Source organism: Peromyscus leucopus, chromosome 17 (assembly GCF_004664715.2).
Source record: "Peromyscus leucopus breed LL Stock chromosome 17, UCI_PerLeu_2.1, whole genome shotgun sequence".
In the NCBI taxonomy this organism is placed as follows: Eukaryota; Metazoa; Chordata; class Mammalia; order Rodentia; family Cricetidae; genus Peromyscus; species Peromyscus leucopus.
Genome location: NC_051077.1, coordinates 40,680,544 through 40,702,969, shown reverse-complemented (window position 1 = coordinate 40,702,969; position 22,426 = coordinate 40,680,544).

The following is a 22,426-nucleotide window of genomic DNA, read 5'->3' as shown; positions in this document are numbered from 1 at the left end:
AGGGCAAGGCTGTTGTAAGAGAAAACTCAGAAAAGGCCCAGAGGAAGAAGTGAGGGAGGAAGAAGGAAGTACAGTAAGTGCGGCCCCTTCTGGCCTGAAGATCTTTGAAGTGACGCCAGATCCACAGCAAGGGGTTGTGGGATATAGGAGGTCAAGAGAAAAAAGTAGATGCAGACCCTTTGTTCAGAGGTTAATAGTCACATGTCAGAAGTGCTGTATCAGAGTCAAATGCCTTGCGCTCTTAGAGCTGTGTTTTAGAGTAGGGAGCCAATCCCATAGAAGTTTCCCAAGGTTCTTATAAAAGAAGAATTCTGTCCTTTATAAGCCCCCCCCCCCCAAGATATTCTGCGATGAGAGGTCCCGCTTCGAGTAGAAATAGAAACGACCTACAGAAGAAGTCTGTGGCTTCCTATTTAACATTATCCAAAACTAACTTTCTAATTTTCTATTTTGGGTTTTGGGGTGGGTTGGTGAGTGGATCAGCTGATAGTGATCCTGGGAGCTTTTTGGTAGCGCTGTGGCTACCACACTGTTGCTAGAAGCTTCGTGCCATGTTGTAAATTGCGAAGCACAAAAAATGATTGGATTCGTAAGGATTCCAGCCAAGAGCCAGAGCTGAGCCAAATTTAATTGAAAACTTTTTAAAGCAAAACTAACTTCTTTATTCATTCAGTCTGGAAGACAACAGTGTGAAATTAGCCGAGGTCACCAGAGCAACATTAGGAGCGTGTACTCAAAGTGTGGAGGCTGTCACTTAACCAGGGTTTCCTTGAATGGGTTATCCAATCAGTAAATTCCAGGAAGGGAGGTTTTTCTTTTGTTTCTTTTTTAGAGAAAAACCAACATTTCCCCTTGCATTTGGCAGCTTTCTTTGTGTGAAAGTGATGTGGTCAAGTTTTTTTTTTATTTGTATAGCTGTCCTCAAACGTGCAGCCTTGCAGCCGCTCAGATGATTAACAGGACTCATGGGACACCTCCACCTCTGACTGTTTAATTTACCAGGACTTTTAAAAGCGAGGCTGATAAAATTCATAAATTTATCACATCTCTGGCAGTTGATGACACTCATCCAGTTCCTTTCTTCAGCTCTCCAGCTCTGTGCTTTGGCAAAGCCGGGTCACTAACGACAAAACTAACGCGCAGTGATCCAGTCATAACTAACCTTTAAGTGTCTCCTTGAAGGTTAAGACGGGAGGATCTGGATAAAAAGTAGCAGGATCCTCGCTCTGATCTTTCCTGACATTTCCCAAATCCACAAGGCAGAGGGCATGGCACTAGGCTGGAGCATAAGCTGTTCCATACTCATAGGTCTCACTCAGGGACACTGGCTGGTTAGGCTTTGGAGGCAGGGGGACAGAATTCACACACATGTTATGTAACCAATGCTTGATTTGCCTATTAGTTTATTTTATATAAGTATATCAGGGACATTTAATCTGCAAAGAACATTTAAAAGCCCAGATAGAATCAATTAACATATTATCAAAGCACTGAGTTAAAAATTTCTGTTGTTTAATGGATTAAAAAAAAATCTCATTCTTCTAGACCTTTTTGCTACAGTTGTAAAACAGATTTAATATACCTTTCGTATTATGTAAATAATTAGAAGCATGCTTAATCTTTGAGAAAGGATAGTGTTACTTCCTCTTTTGTTGGTCAATTTCTCTTAGAGTTCAATGTTTTGTGTATGTGATACAAAACACCCTGCATGTTTCTTTCAGGATGGATAGTTAGTTGTCTTCGCATAACCGACTGTTGTCTCTGTTAAGGGTCAAGGAATGCTAGACTTAATAACAGCTAAGGGTACTTTGAGCACCTCTCAAATCAATAATGACAGAGGTAGCCTGATAGCAATTTATGAACCACAGTCCTCTAGGGAAACATATTTCAAAGGAGAACTTCATCTAAACTGTGTATCGGCTCAGCTTGCTCAAATGTATGAAGTGTCAAAAAGTTTCTCTGACATTAGGCTTGTTATTGTCATTTGATTTATGTACCTAAGCAAAATGTAGTAAATAATAAGATTGTTCGGTGGTTTGGTATGTTAAGGAAGTGATTAGAAACATTCGCCAATGCTATCCATTTTATATATATTTTTCTTTCTAAATTAAAAAAAAAAAAGTTTCCACACGGTGCATGCAGTGAATGAATTCACAGTAACAGAACCTTAAAATGGTCATTATGGTATGTAGACATACCAATGAATTTTCTATGAAGTACTCAGGAAACTCTGATCTGAGTGTATAATGTTCACATATGAAACATTTGTTCCCTGCCATGAATTCTATGTAACCAGTAGTTCACAGACTGTCCTGTTTACAATCGGAGGTGCATTTGTGGAGGTCAGCTTGAGTTATTGAAAGCCCAGGTATCAAATCTTACTTCTTTTTTGTGGAAACTTGCAGATGGAAGATACAAAGAAGTCTTCTTTAGAAAAGCATCCTTAATACCAATTGGTTGTTCAGGGCCAAAACGCCAGCTCCTCAAACATACATACAGGTACCATTAAAGACTGAACAGGTTGTATTTAGGAAAATATATGTCTATGCAAATATGCATACAATAGCAATTAGTGACAATAGAGGCCGTGAATTTGAAGCAGAGCAGGGTCCCATGGGAGAGTTTGGAGGGAGGAAAGGGAAGGGGGAAATGTTGTAATTAAATTGTAATCTCAAAACTAGTAAAAAAATAAAAGCATCCTTAAAGTGTTTGTATTTGACTGGGAATGGAAATACTGGTTAGACTTTTTTGATGATAGAGTATTACAAAGGTATAAAATACATGGAAAGGAAAACCAGAAGACAAATCTTTTGAAAACAATTTTGCTTAGCTATTTTATTTCAGGATTTTACATTTCATTTCAATTTTTTATTTTTTAAAAGTATTTAATCAGATTATCATATTAGGCAAATTTAGGCAGAATGTATAAAAAAGCATCCACTGAAGATTCCAAAAGATCACATTAAAACTAAAAGAAAATTAAAAAATCAGGTGCAAGTAGAATTCACTTGCACATTGTGGCAAATGTGCAAAAATTTGCCATTGTATAAAAATAAAAATCCCACTAGAGACAGACACACTTTAATGCAAAATTACATAAGTAAGGACGCTCAGTTTCTATTATGTCTTTTTCTAAGTGTTTAACTACTAAGCTGATGGACATCATAAAAAAAAAATCACAGATAAAGAACCAGGGAGTAAGCTGATATCTAAACCAGCATTGTTAACTTGTTAGTGAATCTGTTTCCTTGAAAACAGGATGCAGTGAATCTCTGTCCATTTAATGGAAAGTGGCTGTTGTATGGGAGAAGAAGGAGAAAACACTCCCCAATGGAGTCGGAATTTCTGATCTGTTATCCTGCAAATAAAGCCTGTTTCCTAGGCTGGCTAATATTCTTATGTAGCAACCTGAGCTATTGATAAGTTATCGGATTCCTCTCCGGAATCAGCTGTTCAGGAAGGATACAGAGAGGAGGGAACGGGTGTGTGTGGGAGCGGGTTCTGATAGTGGCTTTGTTAGAACACCGTGGTGAGAGGAGAGGCAGCACTGAGAAAGAAGAATAAGAGGTAAGGGAAGGAAAGCAAGGTAGGGTGGACAGAGAACAAAATCAAAAGAAATAAAGCAGAACACAGCAGGGAGATGCCGGTAGTGGGGAGGGGGTGTCCATCCCTGTAAGTGGAATAACATTCCAAATCCCGGGGCACCGTTGAATGGAGATTCCCGAACAGAACTTAATAGGTTTATTGTTGTGAGTATATGTATGTACATTTTTTCCCCAGGGAAAGGTATGCTTTCCTTTGATCTTATTTTCCAAAAGGGCCCCAAATTCAGTAAACTGGAATAGCTACTCCTTTAATTGATTCATATGTGTACTTTAAAAGCAGTGTCTTTAAAAGTCATTGAATGCTTGAGATCGACTGTAGGCAGTTCAAGAATATGGCCTTCTAGTATTAAGTTACCCATTACTTTAGACTTGCAGAACGCTATTATTCATCTAAACACATTGACTATTTGTACTAAATTGAGCCAGCGTTTTTTTCATATCAGATAACCTGGGAGACTGGAGGAACAGTGTAGTAGAAGAGGAATGATATTAATTTGGAGCCAGAGTTGCCAGACATGATAATACAGACATATGACTCCAGTACTCTGGAAGCAGAGGCAAGAGGATTATGAGTTCAAGGCCAGCCTGAACTGCATAGGGACATAGCATCTAAAAATCCAAGGTCTGAGTTTATATAGCCCAGCTGTAGAGTGCCTGGGTTCCAGTCCCAGCACTGGAAGAAAGATTGGATCTAGATATTTCTGGGACATAGAGAGTGTCTGGAATTCTAACGGACGGTGTGAGATTGAGGGGGTTACATGTTTTCGAAGCTATGGTTTCTCCTGTGTGAGTCAGTTTTCTCTATCGCTGTGACAAATACCTGAAGACTCCAAAGGAAGAAGACCTTGTTTTGGCCCATGGCTTTAGATGTGTCAGGCTACGGTGAGCTTGCTTCATTGTTGGGGGCCTGTGGTGAGGTGGACCATACAGTACTAAGAGCAGAAGGTGGAGTAAAGTTGTTGCTCTGTTTATGATTGTCAGGAATCAGAGAGACAGAGGGAGGAACCAAGGACAAGATCTATCCCCAGGGCATGCCTCGAGTGATCTGCTTCCCCCAACTGGGACCCACCTCCTTAACAATGCCATCATATGAATATATTAACTGATTAATCCACTGATTATGCCAGATGCCAATCAGTTTTCCATAATTGGGCTCTCTGGGGGAAATCAAGTCTTCAACAATGAGCCTTTCTTAGGGGGTGTTCATGCATAAACATTAATGCCTCCTCCTCAAATGAAAATGATAATTCTTTGTAGGATGATTCTAGATGTGAACAGAATTGAAAATATTAGCCTATATTTATGTTAAATAGTCCCAATAATTTTTCAATTAGTGTTTTATTTTCATTTTACAGATGGGGAAATTGAGGCAGAGAAATCACCAAACTCACTCAAAGTTATGAATGGACTACATGGACCTGAACTGTGAACACTGCCTAGAGATCCAGAGCCCATGTGTTTGAGTAATGAACCAGTCACTGCTGCTGCTGTTAGAAAGGACCCTGTTCCTGATGTGGAATGGTTGCTATGGTACCCGATGCATTAAGGATGGGCTTATTTTAGAATGACGTATTGCTATTTTATTTCTGTCCATGCTGAACATTATGTACCCTGTTCAGGCAATTTCGTCTTCTCACATGACGAAGGATTGATTTTTTTTTTTTTGTGGTTGTGTAATTCTGGGGAGAAAGAGTGATAAGAGCTTTGAAATGAGTTTCAGAAGAAATTTAACTTATTGCATGTACCAAGTTGTCTCCTGGAAGCTTGGGAGAAATTGTGTCTCCTTAAGTACCCTGTTTTTGTTCTTTTGTTTTTTTATCAGGATGAGACCCGGTGTTGTGGAAGTATTGTCTCAGAAAGCTAAGATCTCATCTGCTCTATGTGTTGTAATAAAACCTTGGGGACAACTGTTTTTGGCTAGTAACTTTCTGTGGACACTTAGACAGACAGGCATTTTACTAGTTGATTCATTATATTCAAAGACGTTTATTTTTCTCCATGGAATTGGAATATTCACCAATGTTTCATGTTCTTGAATCCTAAAAATAACTCACATGTGAAATGCAAGTTTCTATTCTCATTTTTGTTCTTTTTTAGGTACTGTTCATTAAAAAAATGCTCAAACTGACCTATTAAAATCTTTCCCAAGCAGGTGTGGTGGTGCACACCTTTAATCTCAGCAGGGACAGGCACATCCCTGAGTTTGAGGCCAGCCTGGTCTACAGAGCATCTACAAGACAGCCGGGACCACGAAGAAAATCCATGTCTCAAAACAAAACAAAACAAAACAAAACAAAACAAAACAAAACAAAACAATCTTTTCCAGAATTTGGGAGATTTGAGAAAATATATTAACGTTGAATGAACTTTTCCCCTCCCACTCTAGGAGAGAATGATTCTCAGGAAGAGCAAGGACACATATGGAAGGCCTTAGCTTATCTTTAGTGCCTCAGAAACCCATTCTGGATCCCATGAAAAGGCCAGTGAACAGGATTAGGCCTCAGAGATAGGGTGTCAGTCACCATGAAGAATGTGTTTGAAAATTCTTTTTTCTTTGGGCCACAAACAAGAAACAACTTTGTAGCATTGCTGAGTATTATTAACAGCGAGATGAGATATAACTGTGTTTTCCCTGTGGCTCTGCTGAAAAATCAAACAGATCTTGTTTTTCTCAAATGATTTAAAGGATGCCCCAGAGAGGGGAAAAGTAGGTTAGTAAACCTCCAGAAGGAAATTTCTATTCCTGGGTTCTATTCTAAAGCTGAGTTCCTCAGTTCTAAAGCTGTTCTCATCTAGTCGAGCAGTGATCTGAACAATTTTGTTTCTAATACATCTCAAATCAAGAAGCCAATCACACTGCTTTGAAAAAAAAATGATCACAGGAATATGAGTTTCCCAGTGAATGGTGAAATGGACAAATTCTTTCAGCTCACTCCCTTATAGCATCCTTAGGACTGTATAATGAAGCCTTGCTTTTTATTTTTCTTTTCCAAATTCAATTGTCTTCCTTAAACATTGCCTTTTAATCCTAAGGAAATGATGGCATTTCACCACCTTTCAAAACTGTTGATGTTCAAATCAGAAAGGAAAAGTCTCAAAATTAGCATAAATGGGCTCTTAAATTTCTTGGAAAACTTGTAGTAAGTATCCCAGGATGTCCCAGTTGAAAACAGCATGAATAATTCTTCTTCGAGAACTCTGAAAAGCTGGAAGTGAAAATTTTCACCTGCTACTGTCTCAAAAATCTTTCCTCATTTTTCTTTTCTCCTTAGCAGCAGTGTGCAGTCCCAGGCTCCACAACCACCTTCCCCTGGTGCCCACAGACCCTTAATTCCTCGCTGTCAGCACATCTGCAGTCCACTCTTAGAGCTTGGATAAGGATGGGATAAGCAGTTGAACTTGTGGGTACTTCTCCAAATGAAATTCAACCTCTAGACCTTTGGGAGTTTACCCATTCTTTCTTACTACCCTAAGATGAGTTTGGAATGAATTTTCTCTTAATGGATTCTATTTGTGGGTGGGAGAGGCAATGGTTCCAGTGCTCAGAGTCATGAACATACTTCAAATAAGGAGAAAGAACCCTGAAGGAATGTGAGACTAGATGGGATCCCCAGGAAGGTGTATCTGAAGAGGTGCTGGGAGGTTTCTGATCGGCTGTTGAATGGAGATAATGTATCTCACATGACAGAAGTCACCTCCTGACATTAGAGTTGTGTTTGAGTGGTGATTTTAAAATAAGGTAGCTGGTAAAAAATATGGAGGCATTAGTGTGAGACAGAGCAAAATGAATATGTAAAATTTGAGAAGAATTACTGACTCCTGATCAGTTAGAAGGAAGACCATAAAAACATTAAAAATAAAATGTGCAGAAATAGCACCCTGATTAGGTAGGTCTAAGCCTTCTGTTGACTTATTTCAAGAAAAAAAATTTAAATCCTGTGGAATTAGGTGACTTGTGACTCTGTCTCCAGAATTGTAAATGCTATGAAAGTAGGAAAAGAACTATTTTGAAGTGGAAGTTATTTTAAAGAAAATTCTCATTTGCACACAGCAACTTTTCATGTGAGTAAATCACCCCATCATCTAGTTTTTGGTTTTCGTACCAGAACCAGAGATCCGAGGCTCCTCACAACTTGTTTTATGCTGGGTTCCATATTTTATTGGTAATGTTGGAAATGGAGATAATGCATTCAGGCTTGCAATGAAATGCCCTTGTATCCTCTATTTTTACAGATGAGACCTGTTTCTTCTTCTGTGGAAAAAGGTGACACTCTTACCCTTTTCATGAAGAAACAAACAATCCTGTAGTGACACAATGTACATAATTAGGGAAATTATAAGGAGGTGCAAGAATCATTTTTTATTTTTCAGAAACGTGTGGTCCACTTAGGAACAAAGATGAGATGGGTAGCCAGTAAGGATAACTTGTCCTAGTCGCCTAGTGCTGAGGAGCAGCAGCTCCCCAAGAGAGCAGGTGACATTTAAGACACGGAGGATGAATGGGACCCAAACTACAGCTGAACAGTGAGGACCTAGGAAGGACGGATTGGGGAAGATGGTTCAGACAGTGGGAACAATTTTATTTGTGCACATACTAATTCATTTGTCTCGCCAGTTGTGGTGTGATTTTCCCACACAGTGTATTTTCAGCTCATTAATGCTAGACTTGCCTATGTGACTTGCTCTTTCCTGAGAACTATGAGAGAATTCTGACATGCCCCATCAGAGCAGAAGCTTGGAAAGTGTGTCTCATTTCTGTCTTCTGCTGCCAGACCAGTATGTCTCATTTGACGGTATCTTCTTTAGCAGGAGTTCCAGGATGATGTGGCAGAACCCAGAGCAGGGCTCAGACCCATCAAAAGCCCACCCATGATGTGAATGAGACATAAAAACTTGCTGTTGAATCTGTGGAGGATTTGACTCTCTGTAGCACAGTCATCAGCATGGGAGAGGAATGCATCTTACGCATGTGTTGAAACAGAAAGATACATGTTTGAGAGTAGGAAAAAAAAAAAACACCCAAAACTTAACCTAGACAATGGATTTTTGAAGGAGGAAAATTTTTAAAAAAAGAAAAAGAGAGAAAGAAAGGAAATGTGGGCAGATGAGATTGCTTGCTTTATAACCCCTACAATCTGAGTTCGATCCCTGGAACCTATGTAGAGTTAGAAGGATGGAACTGACTCCATGGAGTTGTCCCCTATGATGGTTTCAGTAGGACTGACCCCCATAGCCTCATCTATTTCAATGCTTGATCATTAGAGTGGCCTTGTTGAAGGAGGTATGTCATTGGGGGTGGACTTTGAGGGGGGCTTTCCAAAGTCCACCCCTGTGCTAGAATCTCTTTCTTCCTGTTGTATGTGGATCCGGATGTAGAACTCCCTGCTTCCATGTCTGCCTACGCGCTGCCATGCTCCTTGCCATGAGGACAATAGATGAAACCTCTGCAAATGTTAGCCATCCCCCAGTTAGATGTCTTCTTTTATCAGTTGCTGCCATCATGGCACTAGAAACCCTGACTAAGACGTCCTCTGATACCCACATACGTGCCATGGAATCTGAGCCTCCAACAATAATAAAGTTAAAAAAAAAAAAGGGCATTGGGCCACATGATGGAAGGCTTATTCTACCAGCAGTGGGACGACATGGAAGAGTTTAAGCACAGAGTAAAATAACAAAGGGAGAATTCTAAAGTTTCTTTTTTTCAGTAGCAGTGTTAGGAAGAAAACAGCATGTCATCTAAAAGTGTTTCTGACTGGTGGTCCTGATGTGGTCTCCCAACCCACCAGGCTACATGACCAAAGACATGCTACCTCGTAAAACAGCATTGGGCTGCATGACTGAAATCCACCTCATCTTCTTTGTTCTCTTCCTAGCCTGCCAGAGACAGCCAATCCAACCCTCTAGAGGTGGGTGGGCGATGACACCTCCTTTTTTTCTTTCCCCATGCTAGAGCCCTTAGTGGCCAGTCAGCTATTGCTGTTTCTGCCTGGTCTAGAGGCAGTCACTTGCCTCTGCGGTAATAAAAATCTCCTTTGTGCTGAGGATTTGGTGTCTGGGTGTGTTGTGTGCCAACTCCAGGGCCCTTTCACTGACAAAAAAAATTAATTTGTTGGAAGAGGACAGCATCCACATATATCAAGAGTGCCAAGAAATATATCTAATTGACAAACCAATGTTTTGGTTTCAGAACAGGATCTTTTGATATAGTTCTGGGTGGTCCCAAACTCACAACCCTCTTGACTTACCATCTTAAGTGCTAGAATTAAAGGTGAATACTACTATACCTTGCTCAAAATATAAAAAAACCCAACAACTTTTAAGTTATATTAAGAAAGCTTGATGTGAGCATGATGGATGGTAGAAATGTTGCTGTAATCTGAGAAGTGGAGTAAGCTGATGTGATTGGTTGGACCCTTTTCAGGTGAGTTATTCTTGTAATTGTATCAATCACATTAGGCTGAAGCCAGTGAGACCCTCATGATTCAAGCTTCTTTCTTTTCTTTCAACATGTATTTCAAGCAATGTGCAACCTTTGTTATTATTATTATTATTATTATTATTATTATTATTATCACCTCTCATCTCTGATCTCATCATCATGATAAAACCTTTGGATTCATGACGTGTGGAAGAAAAGCATTCAAGACACATTACACAGGTAGATTTCTAGTTAGTCCTGTGCCACATGCCAAATGTATAAAATTTCACCAGACGTGGTCTTTACCACATGCATGTACAGGGATGGAAGCTGACACTAATGAGGAGCATCTGCTGTTACAATATGGAGTTTATCTTCTTCCCCTCGATGCTTCACCTGCTTTGAGTCCACTTGTTAAGTGTCTTTCATATCTAAGTGAGATAATTATCTCACATGGTTTCTGTGAACTGTATCACATTTTCCAAGACACTGTGCCATTTGGTAGCTCAGTTCATTGAGGGCCGATAACAGAAGCTTAATAGCAACAACACATGGTGAAGAAACCATCAGAATGCTCCAGTCCTCACCTGTGTTCAGAGTTGAACCGATCACATTTCTGGTTTCCCTAGCATTTCCTGTGTAGTATTTAATTCACGATGTTTGCCTCGGATCTCATAAAGCTGGCAAGCACACCCTGCTGCTCAGCAAACCTCCTGCTCTGTAAGCAACACCATTAATGAATTGGGATTATCCCCGCATACAGCATTCACTTAAAAGGGGGAGTATCCTTTTAAACACAGTGATAACTACAGAAATTCAATTTACTTGACTTAGGAGGAAATGAGGGACTTGAATTGAAGATGTGGGCTCGTACAGTCTCTGAGACCGATAAAAACATGCTTTAGGAGGATGGTTGGAACCACTTCAACGAAAGTTCTTTCTTTCTTTTTTTTTGTGACCACATTCCCAAACGACGATTATGTTTTGATAAGGGAAAAAAAAAATCCCTCTCTCTACAAGTTCTCAGGTCCTATTCATTGGCCTCCTGCCTCCAATTGTGGAACTGATGTCAGGTTGTTATGCGGCTTGGTTCTTGGTGATGTGTTTTCAGTTTGAGTCAACTTGATGAGAGAAAAATGACTAAAAAGTGGGAATGAGCTGTGAGGTGAATAGGGTTTTCCTATCAAAGTGGGGGTATTTTTCAAAGCATTTATTATTTCAAACTAAAACATTTATAGAGAGTTGTGAGTGTGAAGCACATGATTACCAGTTGTGGCTTGGCTGCACTGGAAAGTCCAAATTCATAGGAACTATTCACGGAGGCTTTGGCTAGCAAGCAGCTTGAACAAGGAGAACAGTTTGATCAAGAAGCTGTGTCAGCTTAGAACAACAGTTTCCTTAGGAAAAATAGGCATTTGGGCTGGTAGGTGTTGCCACTGACTGAAACATAACATTGGTCTTTAGATGGAAATAGTCTGTCTTTAAGAAAAGAGAATTTAAATGTTGTTTATGCCTATAGCTGCACTCAGGGATGGTATCCGATGTGAGAAAGCCACTTTCAATGTTTTATAGGCTCTGATGTAATATAGTTGATTTTTTTCTATGCTGAAGACAATGAATATTGCTTTTTGCACATTTGTACCATAGGCAAACAAAAACAACAACAACAACAACAACAACAACAACAACAACAACAACAAACCATTCATCTTAGGGGTGGAAAAGTCAAGCTTTGACCATAGATTAAAAAAATATTGCATGCCTAAGTCTATTTTATGAGAAAAGTTGGTTTGGTGTGATAGTCTCTATAAATTTGTTTGGAACATATTAAATTCTCATCATGTGGTCTTTGGGGCTCCCAGGGAAATATTTCCAATCACATTGGACAAGAACATTGATTTTTGTGGGAGGTCTTAGCAAACTCATAATACTTTCTTCAGTTACATGCCACAGACTTCATCTTCTAACACTCCAGTTGGTGTGCTGTTCAAAAGGAAGCCCGCAGCAAACAGTATTTGTGGTACGTCATCCTGCATTCACAGAAGTTCATGTGTGCTCCTGTGTGTAAAGAGTGGTGTCTGAAGCTTGTTAACAGTCAATTCTGGGTGACGAGTTTTGGTAATCATGATTTTCTGACTATAGTTTAAAAACAGGTTTTCCTTCATTGTTGTGAAAGCTTTCCTATTTTTGAGAGAAAACACATGTATAGCTTAAAGTAGGATAATAACTCCCATGGTCTACCTAAAAAATAATAAATACTGCTCTGTGTTAGGAAGCCAAACTTCTTCTTGCCCTGTCATTACTTGCCCGAATTTTGTTCTCATTATTTCTTTTCCTTTCTGTATAGTTTAGATCAGTGAATGTGTCTATCACTAATGTTTTAGTTTGTTTTTGAATTTTAAATAAATGTGACCACGATGAATATATTCTTCTGTGATTTTCTTTATTATGTTTGTTATGTTTTAGAGACCCATTCATGTCAACATATACCTTTGAACTGTAAATAGAAAATATTTTAGTAGATAAGGCAATGAAGTTATAGTCGATTTAAAATGAACACCTCAAATGTAAATTAAAAATATATCTAGATTTACTGAAGGAGTGCTGAAATAGCCATTCTTTTGTTAACTGAAGTATTTATTCATTCTTATATGTCCACATATACATGGCTATCTTGCTGCCTTCAGAATGTGATGTTTTTAGGCACTATGCCTGAATACCAAAACAGAGGAATGCCTACAGTTCGTCTGTCTGTCACTCACCTCTGTATCTGAAATGTAATCACTTGCTTTTTTTTTTTTTAAGTTGGGACATTTAAGAACTGTGTTCAAAAAGAAAATATTATGTCATTAGTCATTCGCCATAAACAATGTTAGCTAATTTAGTACTTGGAAAGCAAAGAATAGGTCTTGAGAGGAACAGGAAAAGGATGGTTTCAAACCTTGAGAAACTTGGAGGAGCATCTTCCAATGTGTTATACACACACAATGGAATATTATTTAACCTTAAAAATAATGAAATTCATTTCTTTGTAATAACATGTTTGAACATGGAAGACATTGGTAAGTGGAAAAAGTGGGCATAGAAGACAAATGCTGTGTGATTCCATTAATATGTGGATCTAAACAAGTTGAACTAATAGCAGCAGAGAGCAAAAGATTTTTTTGCCTGGGACTGGGAGTCAAGATTGTAGGGATGTTGGTCAAAGGGCATAAAATTCAGTTAGTCATGAAAAATAAGTTCAAGAGATACAGTGTAGTGCCCAAAGTTAATACTGTGTTTTGATATTGAACATTTCTGAGGGGAATGAAGATTCAGCATAGAGAAAACTTGCCTAGCATGTGTGAGGCCCTGGGTTCAATTCCCAACGCTGCAAAGACATTTGCTAATAGACTTTAACTGTTCTTCTTACAAATAAAAAACCAAATATGTGAAGTAATATGTATATTTAATACTTTGATTTTTGATAGTGTAAATACATTTTAAAACATCAAGATATATATTTGTAATTTTTGTGTTAAGGAAAAGACTGGGCTACCGAGGATGCAGTGAGAAGGCGTGAGAGATTCAGAGAAATGAGATAGGAGAACACATGTCTATCCACAATATCATCTTGCCCACATGCAGTGATAAGCACTTAAAAAACATTTTCTTATTAATTAATTAATAAATTAATTAATTCGGTTTTGTATGTATGTGTAGTCAGAGAACAGCTTCTACCATGTAGGTCCTGTGGATTGAACTCAGGTCATTAGCCTTGGTGGCAAGTGCCATAACCTGGTGAACCATTTTGCCAGTCCAAGTGACACCCTTAATGCATCAGGTCCTATGCTGTACATTTGTTATTAAAAACTCAATGACCAACCCCCTACTTTTATGAAAATTCTCCATCCAATGGAGGAAGCAACCACACCAACAGTCTTCCAAACAATCCCAGTGAGGCAATAGAAAAGGCCAACTGAGCAAGTATAAGGTGCTTTCAATGAGAAGCGCTTATGCTGAGTGAGACCTGGAGGGCCAACATGGCAGCACATTCCTGTCAGAGGAAAGGTGTCTACAGGTGCATGGGGACATGGTTGCAAAGCAATTCAAGTGACTGATAATACTATGGTCCACTCTCCAACACAAAGGTTCTGAAATCTGACCTTGTCATCCACTTGTACGAAGTCACGTTGTACTGTCCTTCACAAAACATGCTATTACTTGAGCGTGGCCTCAGTCTATTTAAATCATCTCTCTGTATCACATTTTCCTCATCTATAAAGAGAGATATAGCCTGGATCAGCTAAACTCAGCTGTTTATTCTTTTTACAGAGATTCTGGAGAATGGAATTTTTTTCTTAGAAGTACAAAATGTATTCATTATTACAGTTGAGAATTACAGTGTTTATATATATAGTGTTGGTAAGTCGATTACTCAAGGGCTCTGCACAAGTTATAGTTTGCTTCGTTTTTCTGAGAAAGTGTCTCATAGAGCCCAGGCTAGCTTCAATGTGAGTCCTGACTTTACTTTTCAAGTGATGGGCTTACAGGTGTGTACTACCATGCCCAGCTAGTATAATCTCACTGTACTTGGATATTTTTCCATTTCAGTAAAGTAAAAATACAATATAAGAATCACTTCAAATGATATATTTGTTTTAAAACATGTAGATTTTAAAAGCAGCAAATAAAAAATTCATCAAAATTGTATGAATCAAATTTGTTATCTAGACACAGATAGAACTTTTACTTAACTCAATTAATTTCATTTAGCAAACAATTACTGGCAGCTATTTTAGACATTGCAGAGGGTACTTCACTTTTCATGAGATAGCCCTCCATCCTTCTGTAGCTGTTTTTGCAAACTTTGTACTCAAGGATCACATGATAGGAAATTTCCCATCTCCACTTCCCCACTGTGGGGTTGGGCTTTGAGATCTCTTTTGCTCAAGCTTTGCTCAGTGTGACACTCAGACCACTTCCTTTTGCCTGCAGGTCAAGATGTAGGACTCTCAGCTCCTTTTCCAGCACCGTGTCTGCCTCCACGCTGCCATGTTGCACCATGATAATAATGGACTAATAAACCTCTGAAAATGTAAGCCATCTCAATTCAGTGTTCTTCCTTTATAAGAGTTGCTGTGGTCATATCTCTTTACAGCAATTGAAACCCTAACTAAGTGCCATCAGCCTGGGTACTGAAGGTGAGTTATGTGTACATTCTTTGTCAGCTTTTCTGTAGAGCCAATCACTATGGTATTTAGACTCAGTCTGGATGGCACCCTTCCTTCCATGATCATGCAAAGCTTTGTGACTTTTAGAGAAGAACCTATCATTTCACTCTGGCTTTTCTTCTCCTTCTCTTTGCTCCTGGTTTGTTTGCCAAATGAGCAGGAAGTTACTTGGCACAGTATCCTGAGATTAAAAAAAAAAATCATGGTCACATTTCCTGTTTAATCCATTTAATGGATTTCCTATCTCTAACGTTACAAGGACATGGAGCAAAAGGCAGTACCAATACTCAGATGCTGTAGAGAAGAATCTAAAATAGTCCAATGGAAATTAAAGCAATTTGTCTGTCAAAGACCAGGATTGGCCTTTGTAGTCACTGAAAGTGGTGAGTCTCAAAGATCACAGGTGGCTGCTTCCTGACTTGGCTGTTTAGGAGGCTGTATACTACATAAATGTCTTGATGAATAGTTCTCTGGTAGATTACAAGTCAGGTATGTACCCAAGGTTATTGAAGATTACACATCCTCTAGAAACCAACTTCATTCATGAATTCTGCAAACGGATCACTTACGTAATTCCCATGAAACCATGACTTTGAAGCCATTCATGAACTTCCTGTCCAAACTAGGGCATGTTTGCTGTGAATTGATACCTCTATGAGCTTACATTTTAGAAGGACAGGAACACAAGAAATCCAGCAACAAGAGCACAAAGACATATTAGAATTAAAATGGGACAACTTCTTCTAGCTGAGAGTATTAGGTAGTAAAAGGAGAAGCATTAAAAAAAATACAGAAAAGGAAAAAAAAAAAAGATCAAATGGAGAGGTCAATATTTACCAGAAACAACCAAGGTTGCTCTTCAAGTGGATTCCTGAGGAATTTATCAGCTGAGGATAGTCTAGATTGGTGGTTCTCAACTTGTGGGTCAAGACCATTTTGGGAGTCAAATGACTCTTTCATAGGGGTCATTTAAGATAATTGGGAAACACATATTTACATTATGATTCATAAAAGTAGCAAAATTACAGTTATGAAGTAACAACACAAATAATTTATGGTTGGGGGTCACCACAACATGAAGAACTGTATTAAATGGATACAGCATTAGGAAGATTGAGAACTAGATCTAGATGTTTATAATGTAGAACTAGAACTAGAACACAGATCTGGATATTTATAGATCTAGAACAAGAACACAGACCTAGGTGCTTTACAGATCTATAACTAGAGCTAGAACACAGATCTAAGTGCTTTACAGATCTAGATCTAGAACTAGAATACAGATCTAGATGTTACAATAAAGCACCACATTTTGATGGTGTTTTTTGGTCCACAAACAGCTTTGGATAATTATTACACACACATTTCATAACAAGCTTATGAGAAAGGCCAGGCCAGGGTTACTTGTCTCTTTACAGAGAAAGTTTCAGAATTTTCAAGAAAAATTCAGCATTTGACACAAAGGTGGTGGTATTTGATCCCCCAGTGCTGGTCTCCTAATTCCCAGCCAATGTTTGACAGTAACTTTTAACATTCTTGTGCTCTGTGTCAGTTGATAAAACTGAAATATAAACAGTTGAGATCATGGAATTGCTTTTGCACAAGTTAAACTCCCTCCATTCCAAGTACAGTTATTCATTCATACACCATAATTTTGTTAAAATGTTGCATAGTATATTAAATGATAAAAGTTTATAACTGGTTAAATCAAAAGTTCATCATCTATACAGGGCCCCCAACTGTTTTTTTTTTTTTTCCTGGAAATTTTTCAGGTCTTCAGAATGCAAAAATCTGGAAAACGCCTGCAGGGGTGGGAGATTGTCCTAGATTGAGTTTTTGGAACTGACTACAGAAATTAGAGAAAGTGTTAGTATTTATTGAATAAAACAGTAGATGGCTGCTAGATCTTCAGTGAAATGCCAACCATTTCAGAAGCTATCAGACAAAACTCTAAATTTATGATGACTGTAGAAGTCATGAGGTTGAGAGGAATTGGAGGTGCAAAGGGAGAGTTGGAGGGGGTGAAAGAAAGAGGTAGAAATGATATTTATGAATATTTATATATTCACTCAGTACGTAGTGAATGCTTTTTTATACATTTATGTATAAAATGCTCAAAAATAAACAATTAATTAAAAGATATAAATTCAATCTCACACATGCATCCTTTCCCCCACCCAGTCATTTCTCGGAGATGATTTTGTGAAGTAATAATGTCTCTGAAATCCGGGAGAATTCTGAAAGTGGTCTGACCTACCCACGATTTAGAACCTTTCTGAAAGTTAAAAATGTAGCTTGATTATATGTGAATAAACTACATGGCAGACATTACAATCAGAAGTTAAGTGTTATTTATGTATATAACATTGATTCTGACTGGATATTCATGTACTCCTAAAGCATTTTAATCACTTAAGAAGTAATTAAGCCAAACATAGCCATGTGTGGTTTCTCCTGTAATTCAGCTTTTACTCAGTTTTAATTCTCCTTCCGTATAATGGCAGTATGTGAAACCCATTGGTTTCTTTATTTTCTTTCTAATTCCAAGCTACAGATCCCTGGAGGCACACCACATCCCCCACCCCCTAACTTTTCCTTAGAAATGAGTGGACCAGAGCACAACTTATTTTAACAATGTGGATAATGGAATGATTAAGTCAATCACCACAATGAGAGGTGATCACGAAGATTTGAAATAAGTCCAATCTAGCTCCCCCTCCACATATGGGCAGAGTGAGTCTTCAGCTAACAGGCACAGTTAAACGGTGTGGGCTGAGCACACTGAAACCAGAGCCTTCCTCAGCACACCATTCACAAAATGCAACTGATTGTAATTAATTCCTGATTAGTTCATTTCAGCTAATATATGAACCTAAGCTTTTGCTGAGTGATGTAATATTTCAGAAGTGGGACTGTGCTGTGGAATTTATTGGACTTCCTGAAACCACTGCTGTAATTGTTTTTGCTGTTCGCATATTAGGCACAGCCTCTAGGGAGAAAAGCTGATTCTTCTCATATAATACTCTTTCCCCAAAGTTTGAAAGTCTGTCATCTTTCTCAATATATTCACTTCGTTAAATAGTTTACAGCTTGCAAGAGGGTCACAAAGTTTGAGTAACAAAATGACTGTCCTGACAGATTTAGACAATAAAACCACCAGATTGTTATATAAATGTTTTTCTCAGAGGCTGTTTCTAAAACACATACTAAATGCAAATATTGAAACACCTGCATTCCAAGCACAACTCTTTTAACAGATGTTAATCCCTGTGCATTTAACCAATGGATTTAGATCACATGAGTGTAACTTACCCCCTTTAGACCATCTTGGAAAAGCACCAATTACCTTACTTCAGCCTGACAAAGAAACTGTAGGTCCTTTATATTATATCTTTAATTTTATATTTGATAGTAGGAATAGCTAAGAAAGTAAGCAAAAAATTAAAAAAGCCAAGCTGAAATGCAGGCAAAGTCTTTATGTCATATAAGAAGTCACTGTGTAAGTTATCTATGTGCAGCATAGAAAATTTGCAGAGACTGAGAAAGTTACAACAATATTTTTTTCTCCTTCCGTAGTTGTGAAGATTGAAAACTTTGATTTAGATCATTGCTAACTGGGGACCTACTGAAGAGAAGTTACTTCCCCCCATATTTCTGAGGTCTGATGCATGTCCTGGCTCATAGTTAAAACCTGCCCCAAAGCCTTTAGTTATTTCCTAGTTGAGATGCCTCCAAGAGACCTTTACAGTTCTTCTATCATTTCCTAACTTTCCCAGGGATGAATCATCCTTATGAGTCAGTGTTTAATAATAACAGAAATGATCATTTGGGTGATGAACCCTGCTGTGGGTACTGAACATACATTATCTCACTGAAGATTTTAAAATTACATTTTAATTACATTCTGTGCATGCATGTGTATACACTTGTGTGTGTTCACATATAAGTGTGGATACCCATGTGCCACAGAGTGCATGTAAAGGTCAGAGAGCAATCTGTGGGATTCTGTTCTTTCCTTCTGGGATATGGGTCCTGGGGATTGAAATCAAGCTGTCAGGCTTGGTTATGGATGTCTTTCTTCAATGAATCATCTCTCTGGCCCCATTAACTTATATATGTTCCTCAAAGTAGGGTTTCCTTTCTATATTTACTGAGAGGATAACCCAACAGCCCCCATGACTTAGCTGACTCATAAAAACAGGTACATGGCACAGTGCAAACTTCAATCTCATTCTCAGAACTATGTTTTCTGCTAGGCTTGAATACTTCTCATGATCTCTAAAACAAAGGTACACACAGCAGCTTTTCACTGCCACATTAAAACTAATTTTGCTCTTTCTTGAGAAGGGCGAGAGGTGAGGTGGGAGGCAGAGTTGGGCAGAGTGGGGGGAGGGAAACTGTGGTTGGGTTGTATTTTATGAAAGAAGAGTCTATTTCAATTAAAAAAAGAGAAATATTCGCTCAGACTTCTGAATATTTAAATGCATATCCTGGTCCTTAATCTGTTTCTCCACCAGAAGCCAGGCTGAAATGTCTTGCATGAGGCATATGCCTAGGTGCTCTTCAGTGGTATGGACTTGGTGCTTACTTGATTCATGACTAGAATTTGCCTTCTCCCTCAACACCCATCTTCTTCGTATTTCAAGACCCCATTTGCTAAGAAGGTTCCTGATAAAAACAGAATCAGCTTTGTCTCATGGGAGTTTCTTCCATCCACTAGAGTTAATCAGAAATAAAGCTACACCGTCACTAATACGCTCTGATTAAACTTCAGCCAGCTAAACCTTGATTTGGTTCTGGAATACAGGCATGCTATAGTTATGAAGTCAGAGTCAAATTCTTGGTATAGGAAGCCATTTCCTTGGTCACTATAGCATGACAAGTTGGAAATTGTGGCCAATTATTTTCAATTTTCTAACCAAAGGCATACTTTCTATTTTTTGGCTTTCTTCATTTCCTTGAATAAAATTTCTCTGTGTCTGACTATAGTATCAAGTACTAGAGTGGGAACAAAATCTCTCCTATAGGTGGTTTCTGTGTCAAAGAACTTAGGTCCTCCTTGATAATACTGCCTCAGATGAACCATGAAAAATCAGAAAGCCTATATTAGATGTAAATAATATCTTGGCAGAGGCTAAAATTAAAATGAAAGAGCAAAGAGAACAGAGATTCCTCTAAACAGTAGGCACTGGAAGGCTGAATGGTAGTTCTTAGAAATTTGATTGGGGAGAGGGGTAGTACTTAAACGGATGTAAAGGAATGAGGTCATTCTTGGGATGCAGTTTTTCATGAGTGTCTCATATGTTGGATTTTGTGCAAGCAGAACATGTACATCCATTGCTCCAAACTCTCTTTTCAAAGATGTTTGCATAGCTAACTGGCTTGGAAGATGGAAATAATGTCCTCTTCCACACTCCAGGTAAAGAAAGAGGCATGACCACAGTCCATGAATGAAGCAGTGACTACCCTAACCTCAGACTTCTGTCCTGTAACATGAGCTATTGTATGTTCAAGTGTCACACATTATTGTTTATGTTGCTTGATACTGATTCTCACCTTCCACTTTGTTGAGGCAGTCTCTTGCTGTTTCTGCTGATGTGCAGTGTACTCCAGGCAACTGTCCCTTCCCTGCTGTTCCATCTCTTGCCATAGGAGTACTGGGATTACAGATGTGAGCCATGACATCTGGTTTTTTTTTTTTTTTTTTTTTTTTTTGTGAGTTCTGGGATGGAACACAGGTCATTTAGGCAAGTGCTTGCTAAGTCATCTTACCAGCCATCTACTCTGGTTTTCTTTTTCTTTCTCTTTCTTTCTTTCTTTCTTTCTTTCTTTCTTTCTTTCTTTCTTTCTTTCTTTCTTTCTTTCTTTCTTTCTTCCTTCTTTCCTTCTTCTTCCTTCTTTCTTTCTTTCTTTCTTTCTTTCTTTCTTTCTTTTTTTTTCTTTCTTTCTTTCTTCTTTTTCTTCTTTTCTTCTTTTTCTTCTTTCTCTTCTTGTTCCTCTTCCTCCTCCTCCTCTTCTTCTTCTCCTTCTCCTCCTCCTTCTTCAAAAAACCCTTTATAGCATATATTAATTATTCAAGGTAAGGGTTTTATTATGCTATTTCCATATACTTGTAGATCACACTTGATCACATTCATATCTTCTATAACTGTTATTTCCATTTTACTCTGGTTTCAATTGTCTCTTTTCTTTCTGATTTCTTAAGGCAGAAGTTGTAATTGATTTAGGGATTTCTCTATTCTAATACAGGTATTTGATTTGATGTTATGGATTTACTTCCACATACTGCTTAAATGTATTTCATGGACCTTAATGTATATTTTCTGTTTTACTCAATCCAGCACAATTATAAATTTTCTCTTATTTACGGATTATTTTAAAGTATACTGTATTTTCGATTGACTTGGGGATTTTTCATGTATCCTGATGTTAATGATTTCTAGTCTAGATTCATTGTACTCAGAGAATATACTTTGCATGTTAGTTTATGAAGACAATTTTTGGTTTCCCATAATATGGTATCTATTGGAAAATGTTCCATGTCCACTAGAAACAATGTACATTCTAGTTCAGTGTTAATGAATGGATTGGTCTATAAGTATCTTAGGTCAATGTATTGCTCTCTAAGTTTTTGGGTGGTTCTCAGAAACTGTAGTATACGTGAAATGGTGTTATGGGCTGAGTATGAAATATATCCCATGTGCTCATATGTTTTAATATGTGGTCTCTGGTTGGTGGCTCTGTATTGGAGGCTGTGGAACCTGTAAGAAGCAGAACTTGGCTGGTCCAAATAAGTCACCAGAAGCAGTCTTTAAAGCTTATCCTCACTTCTGGTTCTGGTTCTGTTCTGTTTCCTGGTCTATTACAAGAGGATGTGAAGTTTTCACTACAATTGCTATGGATTCCGTCTTTCTTGGCATTGGGAACTCACATCCTCTCAAATAATGATCCAGCATAAGCTGTTTTCCCTTAAGTTGTTTCTATTGAGTATTAATCACAGAGACAAGGAAAGCAGCTAGTAGCAGACATGGACATCACAGACCTCAGAAGCTGTCTCCTCTGTGTCTCTTCCTACCAAAGTCTTGCTATGGTGGCCATCTTCAGAATCCCAACTCAGTCCACTTTCTTTTTTTTCAGTTCAGAATGACCACTGGACTTTTCCTATCTTCTTCCATCATCTGCCACAC